We start from the raw sequence: 10,293 nt of genomic DNA on the forward strand, positions 1-10,293 counted from the left end.
AGTGTTGGTGGGAGTGTACATTAGTTCAACCATTGTGGAAGACAGTGTGGCAATTCCTCAAGGACCTAGAACCAGAAATAACATTTGGCCCAGCAATCCCATTACTAGCTATACACTCAAAGGATTATAAATCATTTTAGTATAAAGACACATGCACATGTATGTTTATTGCAGCACTGTTGATAATAGCAAAGACTTGGAACCAAGCCAAATGCTCATCAATGATAGACTGGATGAAAAAAAATGTGACACATATACACCATGGAATACTATGCAGCCATAAAAAAGGATGAGTTCATGTCCTTTGCAGGGACATAGATGAAGCTGGAAACCATCATTCTGAGCAAAGTAACACAAGAACAGAAAACCAAATATCGCATGTTCTCACTTATAAGTGGAAGTTGAGCAATGAGAACACATGGACACAGCGAGGAGAATATCACACACTGGGACCTGTCAGTGGGGGTAGGGTGATAGGGGAGGAATTGCATTAGGAGAAATACCTAATGTAGATAATGGGCTGATGTAGAGCAAACCACCATGGCACATGTATACCTATGTAACAAAGCTGCACACTCTTCACCTGTACCCCAGAAATTAAAGTATCAGAATTAAAAAAAAAAAAAGCTCTTCTCTCCTAGACCCACTGCCACACCCTGCCCAAATTATCTTTTAAATGACTAAATAAAATCAGTATGTTTTCCACTAGTATGAATTCTCAGTACCCTAAAATAAAAGTTAAAGAAGCACAGTTCATACTTAGAAAATTATATGATGCTATATTTTAAAAAATGATTTTTAACTCTTATTTTTTAGTCCCCTTTTGCTTTTCAACATTTATGATCTAGTACCTGGCCATAGTAACATCCAAATGTGTTAATGGAGAGCCTTATGGAGGAAAAGGTTTAATCAAGAGTTCAATTCTGGAAAATTTATGTATTTTTGAGGTGCTTATGGATGTATTAGTCTGCTCTTATGCCACTAATAAAGACATACCTGAGACACTTATCTTTCCTGCCACCATGTGAAGGAAGTGTTTACTTCCTTTCTGTCATGATTCTAAGTTTCCTGAGGCCTCCCCAGCTATGCTGTACTGTAAGTCAATTAAACCTCTTTCCTTCACCAGAACCTTATCCCAGCTGGTGGGAAGGAATTCTTCCTACTCCACCTGCTTCAGGATTGCTGTTTTACATAGACTAGATAAGATGAGGGAGTCTGAGGGGGAGACATAGTCCACAGGGGTAGGAGCTTCAAGGAAACACATTGCAGCCAAGAGAGGGAGTAGAAGGACATGTGTGGGAGAAACTATACTGCTGGAGAATCACCAGTGAACGTCACAGTCCAAGAACAAAGGCCCACTGAAACACTGAAATTTAATCAAAAGATTATAGAATGCTCTGCCATACCACATCACACTGCTGTTGTTTAAATATTTGTCTCCTGAAAAACTCCTGATGAAATTTAAGGCCCACTGTGGCAGTATTGAGATATGGGGCCTTCAAGAAGTGATGGATCATAAGGGCACTGTCCTCATGAATGGCTGAATTCATTAATGAATGAATGGATTAATGGGTTATCATGGGAGTGGCACTGGTGGCTTTATAAGAAGAGGAAGAGAGATCTGGATGAGCACACTTGGCCAGTCCCCTTGCCATGACTTGGCATGTGCCATCTTGGGATTCTGCAGAGTCCCCACCAGAAAAAAGGTCTTTATCAGATGCAGCCCCTTGACCTCAGATTTTTCAGCCTCCATAATGATAAGAAATATCTTTCATTTCTTTATAAATAACCCAGTTTCAAGTAATCTGTTAAAAGCAACACAAAGCAAACTAAGACATACACCAACAAAGCTAAAGTGTGATGGTGGACTACACCTGAAAAAGCCACAAGGAGCAGACTCTCTGAGGAGGCATACTTAGGAGAGCCTGAGAGGCAAAACAAAAACAAGGACACTGGAAGAAGTTAAGTCTTTTAACACTTATAACTATAATAAACATTAAATACCACCAAGCTAACGTAAATTTCCACACTATTTCCAAAAAAAAGGCCTATTTTTCCTCAATTCATATTATTCAGATGTATCATTTGCACCTATCAGTACAAAATTACGAGGTCTGATGATAAAGCAAGAAAAAACAATTTGAAGAGATAAAGCTAGCATTAGAACCAGACCCAGATATGACACAGATTTTTGAATCATCAGATAGGGAATTTTGAATAATTATGATTAATGTATTAAGAGGTACTAATGGAAAAAGTAGACAACATGCAAAAATAGATGACTAATGTACACAGAGATAGAAAAGCGAAGAAAAAATCAAAAGGAAATACAAGAAATCAAAAACACTGTAAGCAGACATGATGAATAATGAGTTATGCACTCATCAATACCCTTGACGTGGCCATGGAAAGGATCAGTGGACTTGAAGACAGGTCAATAGGAATAAAGAATCTAAGAACTAGAAGAAACATTAAAAGTTGTCTACCATATCTATTCATTTAACTACTGGTTTAAACACACATTCTCTTTCCTGATGGGATGCCAATTATGTCAATAACCATCTAATTCTCGTTTTCAAGATTATTGCAAACAGAAGCATGTGATTTTAACATGACTATCATAGATAAAACAACTTTAGCCATTCAAGATACCATTTGGCCATTACTGAGCAATGTAACATACCAGTCATATACAATTAGAATTTAATTAGAAAAATTAAAAAGAGATTCTACATTTTCCCCACTATTTGTATAATATCTTGGCCAATTTTTTAACATCCTGTATGGTGATTTTTTTTTACTAAATGCCCTATATTTTTCACACTGTACCCTTGACACTTAGCTACTGCTGCCTTGATACTTTCTGGGACTAAGGATAAGCTGTCAAACATTGTAACTAAGAGTGCTTATTTATGGCCTTGCTTCCTTGCACTCAGTATTTAGCTTCACTTCAGTCAGTGTCAATTTCAGTTCAGCTGTTCATGTTTGAGTATTTAGGTTACTTGTTTCGAAATACTCCTGACACTGAAATACTGGAGGTCAAGTTACTGCTAAATGGACTTTTTTGTATATTATAATAGCAGAGGAATATTATAGCAGTTTCTTAGGATTATTAGCTTTTCCTACTTTCACAGACTATAACTGGTATTTAAGCTCATATTCATATATACCCATGCCCATAACTCTCATTTATATATGTGATTCTGTGCTGTTACAGAGAGGGCTAAGGAGAGGTGGCTCAGGCCTTTAAGACATAATCAGACTACTATATCTGTGAAAGAAAAATCTCACAAATAGCTTTGAAAATGATAGATAAAAATGTCTCACAAACACACACACTCCCACTTTCTCACTCTCTCTCTCTCTCTCTCTCTCATCAGATTTCAGAGGACTGAGATAACATATCCAATAAACGTTAGCAGCAGAGGCTTCTGATCATAAAGGACTGCAAAGGTTTTTGACTGAGTGGAGGCACATTCCTGGCAGAGGGACACTGTGATGGAAGGAAGGCAAGCCAATACACTTCATGAAGACTTTTTTGAACAACATTAAAAAGAAAAACCCAGAAGAGAATACTACAGGAAATTGTAGAAAATAAGATGAGACAGGGGATCAGGGTCCCATATTTAAAAGACATCAAACTTACATTTTAGGGTGCTGTCATTTTAAAGTGTTTCTAAAATACCGTAGTTTTTATATTATCTAAATATCCAGAAACTTAAACCTATGGTCCTGTTTCCCAGTGATATAGTTTTCCTGTGTCCCCACCCAAATCTCGTCTTGAATTCCCAGGTGTTGTGGGAGATGACTGAATCATGGGGTGGGTCTTTCCTGTGCTGTTCTTGGGATAGTGAATAAGTCTCACAAGATATGATGGTTTAAAAAAAAAGGGGAGTTTCCCTGCACAAGCTCTCTTCTCTTGTCTGCTGCCATGTGAGACGTGGCTTTCATCTTCCTCCATGATTGTGAGGCCTCCCCACACACGTGGAACTGTAAGCCCAATACACTTCTTTCTTTTTTCAAATTGCCCAGTCTTAGGTATGTCTTTAGCAGCAGCATGAGAACAGACTAATACACCCAGCTTAGGAAGTAAACACTATTAATGCAGCTGAAATCTCCTGTGTTTTGTTCCATAATCATAAATAATTTCTCCCTTACCAGAGATAATTCTTATCCTATATTTGGCATTTATTATTCTTAGGCATTCCTTAATAGTCAAATGCATGGATATTACTTAGATAATAAATAGATGTTTATGTTCCAAAACAAAACAAATATTCCAAGTTAAAAAAAATATTATGGGCCGGGCACGGTGGCTCAAGCCTGTAATCCCAGCACTTTGGGAGGCCGAGACTGGTGGATCACGAGGTCGAGAGATCGAGACCATCCTGGTCAACATGGTGAAACCCCGTCTCTACTAAAAATACAAAAAATTAGCTGGGCACGGTGGTGTGTGCCTGTAATCCCAGCTACTTGGGAGGCTGAGGCAGGAGAATTGCCTGAACCCAGGAGGCGGAGGTTGCGGTGAGCCGAGATTGCGCCATTGCACTCCAGCCTGGGTAACAAGAGCAAAAAAACTCCGTCTCAAAAAAAAAAAAAAAAAAAAAAAAAAATATTATGAAGTTTAATAGAAAAGACATGGAATCAACCTACATGCCCAACAATGACAGACTGGATAAAAAAAATGTGGCACATATAAACTATAGAATACTATGCAGCCATTAAAAAGAATGAAATCATGTCCTTTGCAGCAACATGAATGCAGCTGGAGGCCATCATCCTAAGCAAATTAACACAGTAATTGAACACTATATACCACATGTTCTGATTTATAATAAATAGTAGCTAAACACTGGGTACACATGGACATAAAGATGTGAATAATGGGCACTGGCGACTACTAGAAGAGGGACTGGTGGGGAGAAAAGGGCTGAAAAACTACCTACTGGTACTATTCTTACTATGCAGATGATCGCATCGTTCATACTCCAAACCTCAGCATCACAGAATATACCTATGTAACAAACTGGACATGTACCACTTTAATCTAAAGTAAAAGTTGGAATTATAAAATATATACAGATTTGGCTGGGTGTGGTGGCTCCAGCCTGTAATCCCAACACTTTGGGAGGCCAAGGCAGGTGGATCACTTGAGGTCAGGAGTTCAAGACCAGCCTGGCCAACATGGTGAAACTTTATCTCTACCAAAAATACAAAAAATAGCTGGGCATGTGACACAGGTCTATAATCCCAACTACTCCAGAGGCTGAGGCACAGGAATCGCTTGAACCTGGGAGGCGAAGGTTGCAGTGAGCCAAGATTGCACCACTGCACTCCAGCCTGGGCAACAGAGTGAGATTCCATCTAAAAAAAAAAAAAAAAAAATATATATATATATATATATATATATATAGACATATACAGAGAGAGAGAGAAGTTTTGAAGAGAATAAACATGACATAATGAAAAAAAAATGGTGTTTCAGGAATTTGAGCCTAGCTGTAACATACAGTACAGAAAGTTTTTGTATTATCTAGGAGTATTTGGACTAGCATGTAAAATTGGGCCTAGAGAGAAAAGGATGGATATCAAAAAATGGAAAAGAAATTTTAGTGTCTTAAATATAAAGAATGAGGAAGCAGGATGAGTCAAACCAAGATACTAGGCTTTGTCCCCGAGGGATTAAAATAACGATGTGGTGTTGACAGATTCAGATTCAATGAGTCACAGTGGAAGGACTGGTTTCCAGGAGCAGAGATGTGTTGCGGAATTTGGCCCTGCTGACCATTCCCTCATTGCTGAAGCACTCTCCTCCCGAGCCTTCTGCCATCCCTGTCTTTTGGCATTATTCCTACCTCTTCCATTGTTCTTTCTAAGTCTTCTTTATGGTCTTCAATTTGTATCCAATTTTTCTTACAGCTAATACTCTCCTGGAATGACTCATTTATTTCCAGGGCCTTAATACACAAACCCCAATGACTTACAAATTCTTATGGCCAGCATGTAAAGACTCCTCAGCTCCATATTGCATTTCTAATTGCCTATAGGTATTTATCCCCACAGCCACTTTTAACATACCCCAAATTAGTCTTACACCATCTTATTCCCTTCTAATTTTATCCATCGCTTTTATTCTTACTTATTTCTACTCCTTTATTCTCATCTCTGCAAATGTTCCCCAAGTTTTATCTCCTTACCAAAGTTAGAAAACTGGGAAACATCCTTACACTTCTCCCTGAACAGAGCTGTGCCCACTATGTGATGCCCTGACTTGCCAAATCTTGAGAAATCAGCCTCCTTAATTGTGCCTACATTGTTTTCCACTTCCCAACTGCCTCCACTGTCTTAATCTCAGGTGGTTTTAAATCTCTTCTCTGGCCTTACTCTGTAAACTTTTCTTTCCACCCCTGGTCTTGTCCAATTCCTTCTCTCCATCTCTCTTCTTCTATGAGTGATTTTCTTAAATATAAATTTGATCATTCCCTGTTCTTAGGTGGAGGAGAAATTAGGACTCATTACCTTCTGCAGAAGATTTTCATCTTGTTTTTTTAAAATCCTAATTAGTACTCCACAGAGTTAACTCAAAAACAACCAATGGTACCAAGTTAGAAGCTGAATGACAAATAAATTCTTTGGTGAGACATAAAAGCATTGAGTTCAAAAGCACACACCCTTTTACTGCTAGGAAATTCATTCAGCAAATATTTATTGAGTATCCACCATGTGCCAGACACTCTTCTCAGTGCTACTCTATATTAATTCTACTAATTCTTATAAAAACCCATGGATGTCAGTAATATTATTATTTCAGTTTTACAGATGGAGAACTGAGATCTATAGATGTTAAATTATTCAAAGTCCCCAGCTCAGTGAAGCCCAGAACCGGGATGTGAACCCAGATAATCTGACTCTAGAATTTTGCTACTCAGAGTAGAATGGATTCTACAGAAATACACACCCTGTGCTCCTAGACTTAATCATTATGTAAATTGTTGCGAGATTTCCAGATGATGTGTGCATTCATTCATGTTTGAACAGCTTTGCCTTCGAGTCTGGGTTCTTAACCACTATGTCAACCTCACATAACAGTAGTTGACTTGTTCTTTCTCCTTCAGACATGTGGGTTGGCTCTCCTTTTTATGTACCTGTCAAACACAAAATAACAAGCCTTAAAACCTTGCCCCTGATCCTTTTGTAGTTCATGAGCGTGATGATTGGGTGTTCACACACATAAATGAAATGTGCCAGCCTCAAACCTTCTTGTGATATTGGCACATGACTCTCTTTGGGACCTCTGAAGTGAGGTCCCAGCAGGTGAGCTATGCCTCCCCGACCACTCCCTCCACTTATATGACTGCTTCATCATTTGTCTTGGATCTATATCTCTGAACACAGAATACATTAAGTATCTGGAACTTTTCTGGTTAGAAGAAATATGAACCTATATCTCTAAGAGTTATTATTCTTGATGCAGGTCAATTTTATAGGTCCCGAAGAGGAACGAGTGCACCAATGTTCAAAATGACTTCTGGTCAGTGATGGTTGTTCAAACACACACACACACGTGCACACACACACACAGCGGGGGTGGGGGAGTCACTGTGTTACCCAGGCTGGAATATGCAGTGCCTATTCACAGATGTGATCATAGCTCACTGCACCCTGGGACCCCTAGCCTCAAGTGATCCTCCTGCCTCAGACTCCCAAGCAGCTGGGACTCCAGGCACACACCACCATCCCCGGCTCAAGATATCCATCTAATATTTGTACCCAGACAGGCTGGGGGGGATGAAACCAGCTATGACTTGTTGTCTATGTAGTAGGGAATGTTGAGAATCAGATACCATTACAACCCCAGTTGATAACACAATCAGCCATCACAGTTTTACCAGTGACTTAAGGTAATACCTGTCTTCTAAGTTAATATGGGAGAGAGGTGAGTTTCAGGGTAAACTGTAAACCATTTATGCTTATGAGACTCACTTGTGGAGGCTTCTAGACCAGCCTCCACCTTGGCTCTTCACTCACATGGAAGTTGTCTCCAGCACTTTGTAAAGTCTCCCATAAAACATGTGAAACTCCATCAAGTAGTAATAAGAAATGGATGGTTTACTGAAGATTTTGCAGAGAGAGGAAGAAGATACCATATCACACACTGCACATCAGAAATTTCAGCAAAATCCTCATTAGACATAAGGATTCTTAATGTTTTTCTTTCCCAAACACTTTATTCCCAATCTAAATAGCGTTTTTTCCTTTTTCTTTCTTTCCTCCTTTCCTTTATCACTCAGTATCTAACAAACTGCAATATTGTTACCAGCATCAACTTTAATGCTAAGCTTAAATAATGTAAGCAAAGCATAAACTGTAGAGTTCAAAACGGTAATAAATCTCCTAGCAGGTTTCACTACCCATCACACCCACCCAACCTCATTCTCAGGATCCTGTAAAACGAAAGCAGGTCTCTTCTAGGTGGGGATAGAGATAAGTATTGTTAATAACTGTTTCCTCATCCTGTCACATTCTCCTCAGTGCTGGCACTTCTTCGTATTTTCTAAAGAACTAAGAATAAAAGCTTTTATTCTGGTGGCTAAGGGCTGAATGGACAATGCTATCCTCAACATTCAAAAAGCAAGTGCCTGCTTTTTGGATGAGTGTATGTACTTATTAATGTGATAAGCATTTAAAATAGATCTTCAAGTTGTGTATATTTATAGGCCACATGTCACATTTTAATATACACATATAATGTGTAATGATCAAATCAGGGTAATTGGGAGATTCACCACCTCAATCACTGATCTTTTCTTTGTGTTGGGAATAATCCATATCTACTCCACTAGTTATTTTCAAATACACAAGGAATTATTGTTAACCACAGTCTCCCCATTGTGCTGCTAAACTCTAGATCTTATTTCTACTATCTCACTGTAATTTTGTACCTATTAACCAGCTTCTCTTTATCTCCCCTTCCCACTGCCTTTCTGAGTTTCATTCTACTCACTACTTTTGTAAGATGAATTTATTTTAGCCCCTGACATATGAGTGAGAACATGTGATATTTGTCTTTCTGTGCCTGGCTTATTTCACTTAATGCAATGCCCTTCAGTTCCATCCATGTTGTTTTAAATGACAGGATTTCCATTCTTTTTCATGGCTGAATAATAGTTCATTGTGTATATGTACCACATTTTCTGTACCCATTCATTTGTTGATAGACACATAGGTTGATTCCATATCCTGGCTAATGTGAATAGTGCTGGAATAAACATGGGAGTGTAAATACCTGTTTGATATATTGATTTCCTTTCTTTTGGATATATGCTCAGCAATGGATCACATGGTACTTCTAATTTTACTTTTTTGAGCAACCTCCATGCTGTTTGCCATAGTGGTTGTTCCAACCAACAATGTATGAGCATTCCCCTGTCTCCACATCACCAATATTTGTTTTTTTCTTTCATTGTAATAACAGTCATTCTAACTGGGTTAAAATGATATCTCATTGTGGTTTTCATTTGCATGTCCCTGGTAAAAGCCATTTTAACTCTGGTGATAATTTAATTGATGAAAGATTAATAACCAGAATATATGAGAAAACTAAATAGCAAAAAGAAGGACTCCACATAGTCCAACTTAAAAATAGGCAGAGGATCCGAATACATGCATTTCTGTAAAGAAGACTTGTAAGTGGCCAATGAGTATATGAAAAATTGCTGCTCGACATCACTAATCTTCAAAAAAGAAAATCAGAGCCTATATATATTTTTAAATATTGGATTTCCACATGATGTTTCTTAGAAAATGGGGTTCCAATTTTAAAAGTAGTTTTCAAAATATTGAAACATATAATAGACAATATAAAGTCTTATGAGCTCAACCTCCTTTGTGTGGTGCCATATGCTTACCCAAGGTTCCAGGATCCAAGTTATCTGGCCTCTTCCATCCTTCCTAGCCTTTGCTCCCACTACTCTTTCCTTACTCCCACCATTACAGTTTTTTTGCCATTTTAGTTTGAAAACGACCATTCAAATCACTACCTTTTCAAAGTTTCAAGGTATATTTACTTTCATCAGGCACTAGCTTAAGTTCTCGAGTAAGTGAATAGTACATTTTAAAAAAGAGTAGGTATTAATAAAACAGTCCTTGCTATGATAAAGCATATTGTTTACTAAAGATAAAATACAGATGAATCATACTGAGATAAGTGAGATTATCCCACCATTCCCTGATGATCCCTACCAGCACTCTTAATGTTCCCACAAGGCAAATGATACTTCAAATTTCTGTGCC

At 38.2% G+C, this 10,293-nt stretch overlaps 1 non-coding gene across 1 annotated transcript; it reads left to right on the plus strand.

The window, feature by feature from the left end:
• The first annotated feature begins 7,186 nt into the window (after positions 1–7,186).
• LOC118150015 (small nucleolar RNA U13) lies at positions 7,187–7,293 on the plus strand. The gene has a single exon (XR_004737784.2). It is a non-coding gene; the product is annotated as a small nucleolar RNA U13 (small nucleolar RNA).
• Positions 7,294–10,293: the final 3,000 nt, after the last annotated feature.

This window comes from Callithrix jacchus, chromosome 21 (assembly GCF_049354715.1).
Source record: "Callithrix jacchus isolate 240 chromosome 21, calJac240_pri, whole genome shotgun sequence".
Taxonomy (NCBI): domain Eukaryota; kingdom Metazoa; phylum Chordata; class Mammalia; order Primates; family Cebidae; genus Callithrix; species Callithrix jacchus.